Below are 13,134 nucleotides of genomic sequence, written 5' to 3' on the forward strand. Positions count from 1 at the left end.
GTGTAGACGTAGCCTGGATGTCAGATATTGCAATTCAGATGTGATTTTATGGAGAAACCAAAGCCAAGTCTGATGCTAAACTCACTGGGATTTCTCAGTCCGTACAAAGGTAACTTCGGACCACCACAATCAACCTGTTTCAAAATTGCAGGGAAAGTTCTAGGCACCAGTGGGCACAATCCTATTTATTTTGGTACAAATCAGAACACCAGAAGAGCTGGATTCACAGAAAAGCAGGTGATTGAAACTACATTCTGCTGCAGACAGAGCAATCTCTCTGCTGCTCCATGTTCCTGCCACCATGTGTCAAGGACAGCAGATTAATATGCTGCCTACATACGTTATCTGTAGGCTGGACTCTAACCAAAAAAAAAAAGAGGAGGAGGAGGAGGTGAGATCGTTACAGAGAATATTTATAGTGAGGGAAGCAGGGATGTGGGAGAGAGGGGACCCAGAGAGGCAACAGGATGGTAAGAGAGAAACAGCAGGAACTAAAAGGTAGAACAGTGGTGGGAGAAGCAGAGATGGGGAGAAGTGAGTGGAGGAGAACGAAGAAACTCAGATGACTTGGATCTATGTCATAAGGGGGGAGCAGTGAGGAGTGTGTTGAGGAAAGTGGGCTTGGAGATGGACAATGTTGAGGGAAGTGGGGACTTGGGAAGTTTGGAGTGGGGAATTGATGTTGTCGACTCATGGGACTTTTTTCTCTTGTGACAGATATTTGTCAGTCGGGGACAAAGCTACCTTGGCAATGAGGCAAGAAGCTCCAGTTTGCTAGCAGGTGTGAGCCTTCTGATTGGCTGCCTACCCTTCTTGCACACCTCCTAGGGCAGAGCAACCAATCACAGCTGCTGCAGGAAGAGGTCTTCCCCCTTTCTCTCAGCAGCCTGAAGCCGTCCTTGCAACGGGGAAGGTGGGGAGCAGAAAGAGCCCGGTAACCCCTGTGAGTAAGAGGTGGCTCTGCCCCTGCCTTCACTGCAGCACCCATCTCGGGGAGGGACAGAGGGGTGAAAAAACCTGGCACTGCCTCCCTAGCCTGGAAGGGGCAGAGCAGACACCACCCCAGCCCCCACTTGGTGTGTGTTCCCAGAAACCAAGGTGAGTCGGGGTGGGGGGTGCGCTGAATAGCTGACAGAAGGCAGACAGGAGGGCAGATGCAGCTGATGGGTGGGCAAACAGGTGTGGTTTGGAGAAGGGCAGGATTAAATTTTGAGCAAGGAATGGAAAGATGGGGGAGTGAGAGCTCCTGCAGTGTGGGCCAAAATCACCGTCCCCAGTGAATCTAGGAGTGACACCCCTCCCCCCACACACACGCCCACCAAGCACCCTACCCAGTGAATCTGGGAGTGACCTCTCCCGCCCCCCCCCCCCCCACACACGCCCACCAATCACCCTCCCCAGTGAATCTGGGAGTGACCTCTCCTGCCCCCCCACACACACACGCCCACCAATCACCCTCCCCAGTGAATCTGGGAGTGATACTTCCCCCCCCCACACACACACACCAATCACCCTCCCCAGTGAATCTGGGAGTGATACCTCTCCCCACCACACACACACACCAATCACCCTCCCCAGTGAATCTGGGAGTGACCTCTCCCCCCCACACACACACACCAATCACCCTCCCCAGTGAATCTGGGAGTGACCTCTCCCCCCCCCCCACACACACACCAATCACCCTCCCCAGTGAATCTGGGAGTGACCTCTCCCGCCCCCCCCCCCACACACACGCCCACCAATCACCCTCCCCAGTGAATCTGGGAGTGATACCTCTCCCCCCCCCACACACACACACCAATCACCCTCCCCAGTGAATCTGGGAGTGACCTCCCCACCCCCCCCACACACACACCAATCACCCTCCCCAGTGAATCTGGGAGTGATACCTCTCCCCCCCCCACACACACACCCACCAATCACCCTCCCCGGTGAATCTGGGAGTGACCTCTCCCCCCCCCACACACACACGCCCACCAAGCACCCTCCCCAGTGAATCTGGGAGTGACCTCTCCCCCCACCCCACACACACACACCAATCACCCTCCCCAGTGAATCTGGGAGTGACCTCTCCCCCCCCCCCCCCCACACCAATCACCCTCCCCAGTGAATCTGGGAGTGACCTCTCCCCCCCCACACACACACGCCCACCAAGCACCTTCCCCAGTGAATCTGGGAGTAATACCTCTTCCCCCCCCCCACACACACGCCCACCAATCACCCTCTCCAGTGAATCTGGGAGTGATACCTCTCCCCTCTCACACACCAATCACCTTCCCCAGTGAATCAGAATTCACACACACACGCCCACCAATCACCTTCCCCAGTGACTCTGGGAGTGATACCTCTCCCCTCTCACACACCAATCACCTTCCCCAGTGAATCAGAATTCACACACACACACACCAATCACCTTCCCCAGTGACTCTGGGGGTGACTCCAAACAATCACAAACACCACTCCCCTTCCCCAGTGAATCTGGGTGTGACCACACATACATGGGATGGCAAAACCCTTTCCAAACAACAGTGTATTGTCTTTTTTTAAAAAAACTGATGATTTTTGCAGGCCCATCATGATTTTGCAGGGTTAAAGTCATGATTTTTGTTGGTTTGAAATTGGCGGTGCAGTACTAGAAACAGGGTGGGCAGGGATTCAGAGTAGGAAGAAGGGAAATGGGGAGGAAGGAAGTGAAAGGAGAGGGCTCAGAGACCCTTCCATGAGGGAGAGGTTGGGGGCACCCTGAGGTCCTGGGCTGGAGGGAGAGACCACACGGAAGCCTGGTTTGGGTGGGGAATTGAAAGGGTGGTGCACACATTGCTTGTGGTGGGTGGGGAACTGCAAGAGTCCCTGAAATAGAGGGAGTTGAGAGGGTTCCATATTAGGAACCTGACGGTAGCACCCGGAGAATGCATGTAGCTCCTGGAGTGACCATCTGGCCTACTGAAGCTTCACAGCAGGTTCTACGTTGACTTGCACAGCTGCAAGAGAACAGAAGCAGTACAGGCAAACCTGTGTCAGCTGAAAGGTTTCTGCTCGCTCCTCATCTTGTACTGGGTGCAGGACTGTGGGTTGCTCATTCCTGTGGCTGACTGCTCTGGGACAGAGGTGAGATTGGGCTGCTGGTCCATAGCTCAATGTGGCTACTCATGTCCCTTGCTCCCAAGATTCCTGGGACTCATGCAGTGCACTGCCGCAGGACTACAGCACCACACAGCATTGCCCCAGCCTTGGCACCGAGTCGAGGGGTAGGCTGGGGAACTAAGTTTTATGCTATACCTCATTGGTAGAGACCCCTGGGCCCAGCAAAAACATGCAGGGGAGACGTGGAGGACTCCCAACCACAGAGCTAAAGCCTCAACTGGCCCTAACCAGCAAAATGCACCTACGGCATCTCCTCTGCAGGCCGTCACCAGGACTGGTCAGATAAGAGAGAGGCTGGACGTCTGTAGTCTCAGGGACTGAGGAATGGCCAGACAGGCTCCCAGCCCATATGTCCGCTGCCAGGCTTCCAGCAACTGGCGTGGTACCAGATGGCTGCACTGCTGACCACCGTGGGCAGGGACCTGCCCCCTCCTCCTCCAAACCTGAGTGTGCAGCTTCAGCGCCTGTGATTATGCAGCGGGTCTGGCCTGCTGCCGTGTTGCGAGTGGTGCTTGGGGAGGGTTGCTAAGGAGAGGGGAGCCTGAAACAGCCACAGAAACACTAAAGTGTAACAGGGAAAGCACCTAACCAGTAAAAGGACTGAATGGTGCCAAGCTTGGCTAACCAGTGCCCTGTCCCCAGTGTGGAGACTGTGGCAGGCACCATCCCTTCAGCTGGTTTCTCCCCTTCAGCAAAGGCTCGTGTCATCTGGATCACACCAATGCCCCCCGCTTGCTTCAGCTCAGCCCCTTCTGCCACGAGCTCTTTGTCTCCTGAGCCTCTTGAGCTAGTATCTGCCGTTGACCTGAGACTAGAGCTTCCTCCAAAGCCAGGCACTGCCAGCCCCTCATCTAAACACATCCTCCTCCCGCCCCCTCCCCAGCCCACGCTTACTCACCTTTGCAGGAGGCAGCTAGTGCCATGTGGGCCTTTGCTGGCTGCCTGCTCTTTATAGCAGCTGTGCCGGGTTGCCCATGTGAAATGGCAGCAGCTGAGAGCAGGCAGCAAGGGCCGGCTCTTTCTTGGGGTGGGGGGAATGACTGTGGGGAGGGCTGGATCACCTCACCACCCCCCCAAGGAATTCCTTCATGTCCCCAGGGGAATACAACACCCCCCTCCCAGTTTGGGAAGCCATGTCCTAGATCCTCTTGAGTGCCAGGACCCTTTTTTCCCCCCCAGTGGGGTAGCTGTGCTCGTCTGTTCCAGCAAACACAACGAGAAGTCTTGTGGTGCCTTAAAGATTAACCCATTTATTGGGTCATAGGTTCCAGCCCATGAAACTTAGCAGGCCAAGTGGGGTCCAGCCCACCAAAGCATGTGCCCAAATAAATGGGTTAATTAGGGGGGCCATATCTCCCTATCCGAAATATGGCACAGGGCGATATGGGGGGTGCCCCCCCTATCTGTGGCCGCCAAGGGCTGCCCCCCACCCCAGCTGCTCCATGCCCTGGGGAGCCAGGAGGGAATCAGCAGCTTGCCTGTGCTCCTCTGAGCTCCCCCCAAGGCATAAGGAGCTGGGAACTGGACGGCAGCTGCCTGGGTGGGTTCGCTGCCCACGGCAGCTCGTGGAGCTAGGAAGGAGGCAGCAGCTGCCGCACCCATCCTCGTCCGGGCTCCCCTGAGCTCAAGGAGGTGGCGAGGAGGCAGTAGCAGCAGCCACCGGCTCTCCTCCAGCTTCCCCGAGCCTGGGGGAGGCGAGACAGAGCTCCAGCCTTTTTAGGGCCCCCTGGGAAATAGGCAGGGTTGCCTTTTTGGTGCCCAAAATACGGGAATGTCCCGCCTTATACGGGACGGATGGTCACCTTGGGGTTAATCTTTATGGCTCTGTGGTGCCCCCGGGCGCCTCAAGCTTTCCTATTGTAATGATGTTTGCCAGCTTTTATGAGCTCTTCAGTTGTTTTTTACTGCCACAAACTATAGATTGGGGAGTGCAGGTTCCTCCCTCCACTCGGACAGCTTGCACCAGGCTGCCAATGCTCAATGCTCTCAAAGCCAGCCTGGCCAGCATCGCCTTTTGCAGGAGCAGCTTCCAACGGAGCAGCCAGCCAGCCAACCGATTTGCAGCAGCCGGCATAGAATGGCCAGCGGCAGGAGCATTGCGAGCACTTCCAGGGGCAGTGGCAAGCCTCTCGTAATGGCACATTGGGTCTGTTGGCCCTGTAAATGAAGCAGTGGCAAGTGCCTTTAACACAGACAGTCATAGCAAAGTGAGCGTTAATCTACCTGGGGTGCCAGCCAGCAATCTGAGACTGAACCCTGGTTCCACAGCACAGAGGCCTGGGGCTTCAGTACAGTCTCAGATTGTCCTTGAGTGGCTAGCCTATGTCATCATTACTATTGTAACCCACATTAGCTTGGTTAAAGCCAGGGCAAGTTGGTCTACCCATGCCACAAGCATGTGCGCAGCTATACCCTTTGCATTCTTTGGCTCAGTAGAGTTTGAGTGGTTGGACCAAGGAGAAAACAGTGGAAGAAGCTTCAGTTCTGAATTCCTGTGTGTGTAAAATCCATCTGTTCAAAGCGGATTGCAGGAACTGCATGGAAAACATGAGTAATTTGGCTAATTTTATCAGCCTTCGGTTATCTGTGCTTTCTCCAGTACGCCCCTCATCCGGTCCAAGTTGCTGACAGCTTGATGCTGTTGACAGGGATGACTGCATGCCTCACTTTTCACAACAGCCTCCCAAAGCAGTGGCACATCTACAGCAACATCGCCAGTTGCTCAGAAGAAAACTGGATTGAAGCCAAAGGGAGTTGGAGAAAACAAAATTTCAGACGTTGACTGGAGTGTCCATAATGAACAGCCAATGAGCCAGGTGGGTTTCATGTTAGCTGGTCTTGAGCTTGCCCTGGGCACATTCCTGGTTGCTGCAGCTGCTGGAAATGCTATCCCTCCTTGGGGTGATAGGAATTATCTAGCCTGGCTGGTGCTCAGACTTCGGAGACTGACTCGTATTGCCTCAAAAAGCCAAGTGTGACTATAAAATTAGCCCAGTAGCTCCTCCTAAAGGCCCCCCACTAGTGTTAGAACACCACCTGTGCCCAGAAGGGGAAAGATGCTAAACTGTGTTGCGAGGGTTAGTTCTCTAGTATGGGCTGATCTCCACTACTGTGGAAGATTGACCTGCTCAGGGTGGATCTTCAAGGGCTTGATTTCTCACATGCATGAAATCGAGCTCTCGGGGTCAACCCCTGTAGTCCTGGCAAGGGCTAAGGAAGGTCAATGGGAGAAACTCTCCTGTCGATGTTCCCCCATTCAGACAGACAAGTTAGCCAAGCATAGATACATTGATTTTTAGCTGTGCAACTGGTGTAGCTAAAATTGCATATCTGCGGTCGACTTCTGTGTCTAGTGTAGACACAGCCTGTCTCCTTTGTGTACACATCCTTCTTTAGATCTAGTGACAGAGCGTTAGCCATGTTAGTCTGTATTCTATCAGAACAAAAAACAGTCATAGCAATTTTGTTAGTCTTTAAAGAGCCACTTGAATGCTTTTTTTCTTTAGATCTAGTAAATGCATAATTAAGATTATTTTTCCAAAATCACTATACAGTAGAACCCTGAGATACACACTCTCGAGTTGCACCTATGTCAGGTTAACATGACTCTGAGTGGCAGGGAGCTGGCACCTGGCTCTGGGCTGCCCTGCCACTCAGGGGAGCTGGGAAACTGAAACACAGCTGCTGTGCTGCTCAGTTTCCCAATTCCTGTGAGTGGTGGGCAGCTGGGAGCCAGTCAACAACTCCCCGCCTCTCACAGGAACAGGGAAACTGACCAGCGCTACTGAGCTGGTCAGTTTCCCAGCTTCTGTCTTTGGCGGCAGCTGCCTGGGCTGTCACCTCTGACGGGAGTGGTTTCCCAGCTCCTGTCAGGGGTGGTGAGAGTCAGGCTGCTGCCCCAACAGGAACAGTTTCCCAGCTCCTGTCAGGAGTGGCAGCCTGACTCTTGACAGCTGCCACTGACAGGAGAGGTTTCCCAGCTCCTGTCGGTGGGGGCAGCCTGATTCTTGGCTGCCTGCCACTCACAGAAGACAGGAAACTGATCAGTGGTGATGCACTGGTCAGTTTCCTGGCTCCTCCAAGTTACATGAAATTTGACTTACGTGGGGTTGCACAATAATGCAAACTATGTGTAAGTCAGAAGTCTACTGTGCCTATGGACTTCTGGCTCAGGTGTTTGTTTCTGTCCTGAAATAAGCACACGCTCTTTTCCCTCAATCACAAACCGTGACTACAGCTAGACGCAAATATTGATGATGATCAAATCTCTGAATATGTTTAGTTACAAATAATCTCAGATCTGTGGAGTCTGCATAATTAAGACTGTCAGATTGTTTCTGAGAAGCACATAGTTACCCAAACACCAGAGGAGAAAGCACATTCTGGAATGTACCGTCATCTGCAGTGAAATATGTGAATTTATTCTATTTAATTTTGCACGCTTCATCCATTAATTTGAAATGATTTTCCTCTTTTAAATAATAAAGCTAATTAAAATCATTTCAGCAAGGTGATTATTTTTCATTACATTTTGTCAAAATGTATTAAATGTACAGTAGGTGGTTAGTGACTTGCTTTTCAGCACTTGAAATATACTTGTAGTGTTTCGTTTACAAAGCTGTACCTTACATTCAGATGGCTGGGCTCTAATTTACATTAGTAATAGGGAAAGGGGCACTGAAGTATTAGCACAATCATTAAAATATTTGATTGCCTTTTAATTCCTAGAGATCTGTGTTTTGGATTTCAAATCCTGCAAGTTAAGTCATTGTCCACATTACAAAACCACTACATTAAGGTGACATAATTCAGCATGACTGACTGTGTCTTCCTAAGAGAAAGAAGTTGCTGGAACAATCTAATGGACTGCAGGCCAGGTTTTGAAATACATGGACTTACCGAAGGCTTGCTTAATGATCTGAGCTTTTAAAAGAATCCAGGTCGGGAGATGGGAAAGGAGAAAGCCAAAAAAGACTGTTCAGGGAACATATAAGGGGAAAGAAGCCAAACTGGTCCTTTGTCACAAAAAATAGTATTGGGGCAAGTAAGTCCATTTATAAAGGCGGAGAAAGAAAATGAACTTAGTAACTCACAAATAGTGTGGTTTAGATGTCTCATCAGCACCTCCCAAAGCAGATTCTGTTTTCCAAGTTGGAGGAATGACAGAGGAGCATTGGGAGCCAGCAGAAATGATACAAAGACATGCTGAAGGCACACATGAAAAAGTGCAGCATCGGTATTGATACATGGGCGAACCTTGCTCAAGACCATCTCCCATGAAGAACGATAATCTGCGAGGGGGTGACACAATTGGAGAGGTCCTGCCACAGTGCAGATGAGGAAAGCTGGAGAAGAAGAAAAGAGCACCAAAAACTGCCCCACACCCTTCCAACAGCTACCAACACTTGCTCCATCTGTGATAAGACCTACAGCCCCAGAATTGGGCTGATTGGCCATCAATGGACTCACCGTTAGGAAGGTGACATGAAGACGTCCTACTCGTTATTGGGTGACCGCCAAGAATTACTAGTGATGGCATGAAAAAGGGAACTTAGTGACGGTGAGTTAAGTCAAACTGCAGAAAGATCTCTCATGAGCAACAGTGACAGTGCCATTTCTAGAGACATTTAGATCTAGACTGGACCAAATACTGGAATGTGTACAGTGAGCGAAGCACCTGAATTTGCAAGCAGACAGCTTGCAGTTCTAATATTCTGCTCAATTTAGGTTCTTATACTACGTGTTCTGTGAGTACCTTTCCTGTTTTATCCTCTGTGGTTTTATGACTCTATATGTTGGCAGCATTAATGGTATTGACATTACTATACAGCGAACAAACTTTAGGGAACCACAGGAAACTTGGCCATGCCCATGATAAATGGCTGTCCAGCTAACTAAAATCATGCCAGATTAGAGAGTTCAGCCTGTAGTCCGGAAAAGACATCTACACACAATAAAGCCTATCTCAAAATACAGCCATTGAATGCACTGTGGCTTATTTGGAAATAGGCTCTAAATAGCCCTTATTTTGAAATAGCTAGTTCAAAATAGGCGCTATTGCTCTTGGAATAAAGTTTACCTATTTTGAAATAAACCAACCGCTACTTTGAAATAAACCAACCGCTGAAATAGTGGTTGCATTGTGTAGACACTAGTAAAGTTATTTCAAAACAACAGCTGTTATTTCAAAATAACTGCCATGTAGACCTACCCCCCACCACCGATCTTCATTTTCTGCACACACAATGCCCCAGGGTGTGTTTGTTAAATTTTATTTTAACACGCTCAAATCTTTAAAGTTTGCTTATGGTCAGAAAAGTGATGGTATAAAATTAGTGCCTTCATAGTCAGCTGAACTGGGCTTTGTGCTGCAAAGCCGGACCTGTCTTACATGACCACAGATAGCCCAGCCTGCAGCAGAATGAAGGGAAGCAGGATTTGGGAGGTTCATACAGGAGGTCTTTGTCCCCATGTACCAGGGATCCCATCTGTGTCACACATTTAGAATCCCTTCTCAATCTTCTGTTACTACTGGAGATTGTTACAACAGTAGGACCTGAGCTTGTTTCGTAATGCACAGGTCTCACACATAGCATATCCATGGCACTGCATGACCTAATAAATGAATTTGTTAGTCTTTAAGGTGCTACAGGACTGCTTGTTATGTAAGGCACATGCCTGGAGGTCCAGGTTGAGCTGAATATGTTTCTTTGCATTATGTAACATTCTAATTACAAAATGTGGTTCACTTTAGTTTATGATTAAAACTAAAACTAGAATAAGATTTTAACTGTTAAGCAATTAACATTGTGGCTCAGTAATGCCTATCATAGAAGACCTTCCATTAAACTGCTCTCTCAATACTTTCCTTGCTGTATGTGGATAACATTGACAGAGACCCTATATTGTAACTCACTTGTCTGGAGCATAGCTTTTGAAGTATTCTGACAGTAAATCCATCAACTGCTCCACTCAATATTGCTGGTTCTACTTTTACAGTAATGAATCTCCTAATTTGTTTATCTCAGGAGAGATACCAGTAGGCTGCCCAAGGAATTTAAGGACGCTATTTAATTTCTGTATGCCTCTGCATTACTCACATGTATATTTTGTCTCAAGGATAGATTCAGCTCTCTCTCATATTATCTGGCTCACAGTGTTAGACAAGCTGCTATTTGAGGAGTATATCTGCTTTATCTGAGTGGATTGGAGCCAATGGTGTTCAGGCCTCTGGGATCCTTTAATTACCAGTAATGCTTTTCCTCAGGCAACTAGGGATTGTTTCTCAAAAATACGCTTGGCAGCCAAGAAGGATTTACTTTTTGAGTGTTAAGTGAGCTCTTTTTTCCCCCTCACTACAGTTTCTGGGATTTTTTATTTTGAGCTTCTATTTTGTGTGTATCAGATGCTTTATAATTTAGCAAATGTGTCAGGTACCCAAATAGGATTGTCCAAGGTCATTACGGTTATCTACATTGGAAGGCTGGTTCATCATTTGCATAATGCAGTATCACAACACTCACTTTAAGGATCCCTTCACTAAACCCAAAAGAATATAGCAGAGCATTAATACATGCATACATTGAGCAGTGCAGCTTATCTGCTGGGTCTGTTGTGCACAGGTGGAAAAAGTACCCATAAAGTTACTCAAGTAAAAGTGCAGCTGCTTTTACTTCTGGCTACTCAAATACAATAGATGTGACTTGCATGTGTATTTTTACTCAAGTCGTTTTCCAGAGGGACACCGGTGACTAGTAATTAAGTACATCTCCCCTCCCCTGCAGCTTCACATTTACACAAGTAACTTTTTCCATACTTTTCCCTGCTCTGCTGTTGTGTTAAGAAAGGGGTTTGTCATTTTTGTGTACTTGTCCCTTCCTCCATTTAGCTATTTTGGCTATAGAGCCAGCTGCCCACGTTATTGTACCAGTGATACTGTGCAATATAACACTTGTAATGGAACATTTTCCTCAAATGACAGTCCCCATTTGTATTCCATGTGTGGGTGTGCATGGGAGTCACGCTCCCGAGTCTGGAAGTGGTTCTTAACTGTGTCCCTCGGCCCACAAGTGTACAGCACATCCTTCGGCTCACAGGCAAGAGTGAAACTGACGGACTGCACTGGCACATCTCCAGTCCCCTCGTACCACGGCCTGGCCGGAGTCAACACCCTTCTTTCTTCACGCTCTTTGTTTTTACCAAAGCTATGTGAGCTCTACCAGCCTAACAGTGGCACAGCCGTAATGCTGGGACTGCATCGCTGTAAGGTCCCCTGTGTAGCTGTTGTCTGCCACCAGCATAATTAAACCACTGCCAATGGGCAGCCGCAACTAGGTCAGCAGGAGAGGGTCACCCACCCCACCGCATAACCACTGTCCACACTGGTGCTTTGGCTGGTGACACGCACGTTGACCTGAGGTGTTTTGTTTTCACACTCCTGACCAACAGAAGTTTAACTCACCAATGTGCTAGTGTAGTGGTAGCCCAAGAGCGTGACCCCTCTTCATTTGCTCTAGATAGTTATAGATCGTAGTTTTAGAGTAGATATTGTAGATGACTTAGGCAAAGTTCGTTCCCTGTTTGGGGACTTACACATCCCTTAGTGACTATACCCCAGATGCTGAGCTCTAAAAATTGCATATCCTGCCTGCACTCACTCTCCATGAGTGGTGAACACTAACGTTGTCTTTATGGCCTTGGTGAGACTTGCCTCATAGTGCTCTGCTCCATTTGCAAGTCCCACCTGCCCCAAACCCTGAAAGCTCGGGAGGTCTGCCTCCACAAGCTCTTAATGGAGGAAGCTGTGTGACTGTCTGCACATGTGGCTCTGAGACCATTGGATCTCCCTGCAGAGCCAGCCTCACAGATGGGTCCCCCCACCTGCTTCCTCTTTCCAAGATGAGGTGCTTAGTCTGCTCTCTCTCCACTGGAAAACAACTGTTAATACCAGGACTTGCTCAGCAGACCAGGGCATTCCACTGGAAGAGGTTCCGGCCCAGCGCCACCAGCTCTGAGATATTCTCCTAGCTCAGGGGCCATTTAAGGGCCCCAAACCATTCTTCAGCCAGCCCAGACAGTGTTGCATGCTGGTGTCTCTTATGCCCACACACCTCGCTGGGCAGGGAGGAGGCTTTTCGTCCCTAAGAAGGGGGCACATTTTCTTTTTCTCATCCACCCCCTCAGCTCTTTCGCCAGCCATGTAGCAACAGAGCGGGCACACCAATCCTCACAGAAGGCAACCCCGTTGGACATGATGGAAAAGCACATGGACCTGTTGGAGAGGAAAGTATATTCTACAGAGGCACTGCAGTTCCAGATCGTGAGCTATCAGACTCCACTAGCTAAGTACGCTTTTAGTATCTACACTCAGCTTGCAGGGTTCAGGAGCAAGCTGCCACTGGACCACAACAGCAGTTTCTGGCAGGGGAAGACAAAGGGAACCTGGTCACCAAGGTGAGCCTCCAATCAGCCGTGGAAATAGCTGCTATGTCACGTCTCACACGCACACAATGCAGGGTAATACACCAGGACTCATGGCTCCAGCTGTCCAGTTTCCCCAGAAAGGTCCAGAATATGATAAAACACCTCCTCCTCTTTGAGGAGAACAAACTGTTCCACGACAAGCTGGCTGAATCCCTCCATGTGCAGAAGAACTTGAGGACCACATTATGGTCCCTTGAGATATACACCCTGGCTCCGTGAGGCAGCCAATCTTTGTGAGCACAACTCAGTATCCAGCCCACTACCAATGCCAGCAGGAGGGGCACCGTCTCAATGACCGTATCCACCACAGCCGCCTCCTCCACCCTCTTCCAGGAGCACACAAAAACCTCAGTTTTGACATGCTGGTCAAGACCCATGAATCACCCCCAATGCCACCACAGTTTTTCATGTTGCCTTTGGGAACCTTCTTGCCTCAGCTGTTCACTTTTGGGACAAGAACACCTTGGACAGTCGGATACTGGAGGCCTTCTACCATGGATATTCCAC

The 13,134-nt window shown here is 49.7% G+C and overlaps 1 protein-coding gene across 3 annotated transcripts in view; it reads left to right on the forward strand.

Annotated features, from left to right (window-relative positions):
* The first annotated feature begins 717 nt into the window (after positions 1-717).
* CHRNA1 (cholinergic receptor nicotinic alpha 1 subunit) overlaps positions 718-13,134 on the forward strand; it is a 31,159-nt gene continuing 18,742 nt past the window's right edge. Inside the window, exons 1-3 of one of the 3 annotated variants that reach the window (XM_075002002.1) lie at positions 718-1,098; positions 5,744-5,960; positions 7,873-8,704. The gene's annotated coding sequence lies outside the window, so the exon portion shown is untranslated. The remainder of the gene's footprint in view (positions 1,099-5,743; positions 5,961-7,872; positions 8,705-13,134) is intronic. The other 2 variants (XM_075002003.1, XM_075002005.1) reach the window with 2 other exon arrangements.

Source organism: Carettochelys insculpta, chromosome 8 (genome assembly GCF_033958435.1).
Source record: "Carettochelys insculpta isolate YL-2023 chromosome 8, ASM3395843v1, whole genome shotgun sequence".
NCBI classification, from domain to species: Eukaryota; Metazoa; Chordata; order Testudines; family Carettochelyidae; genus Carettochelys; species Carettochelys insculpta.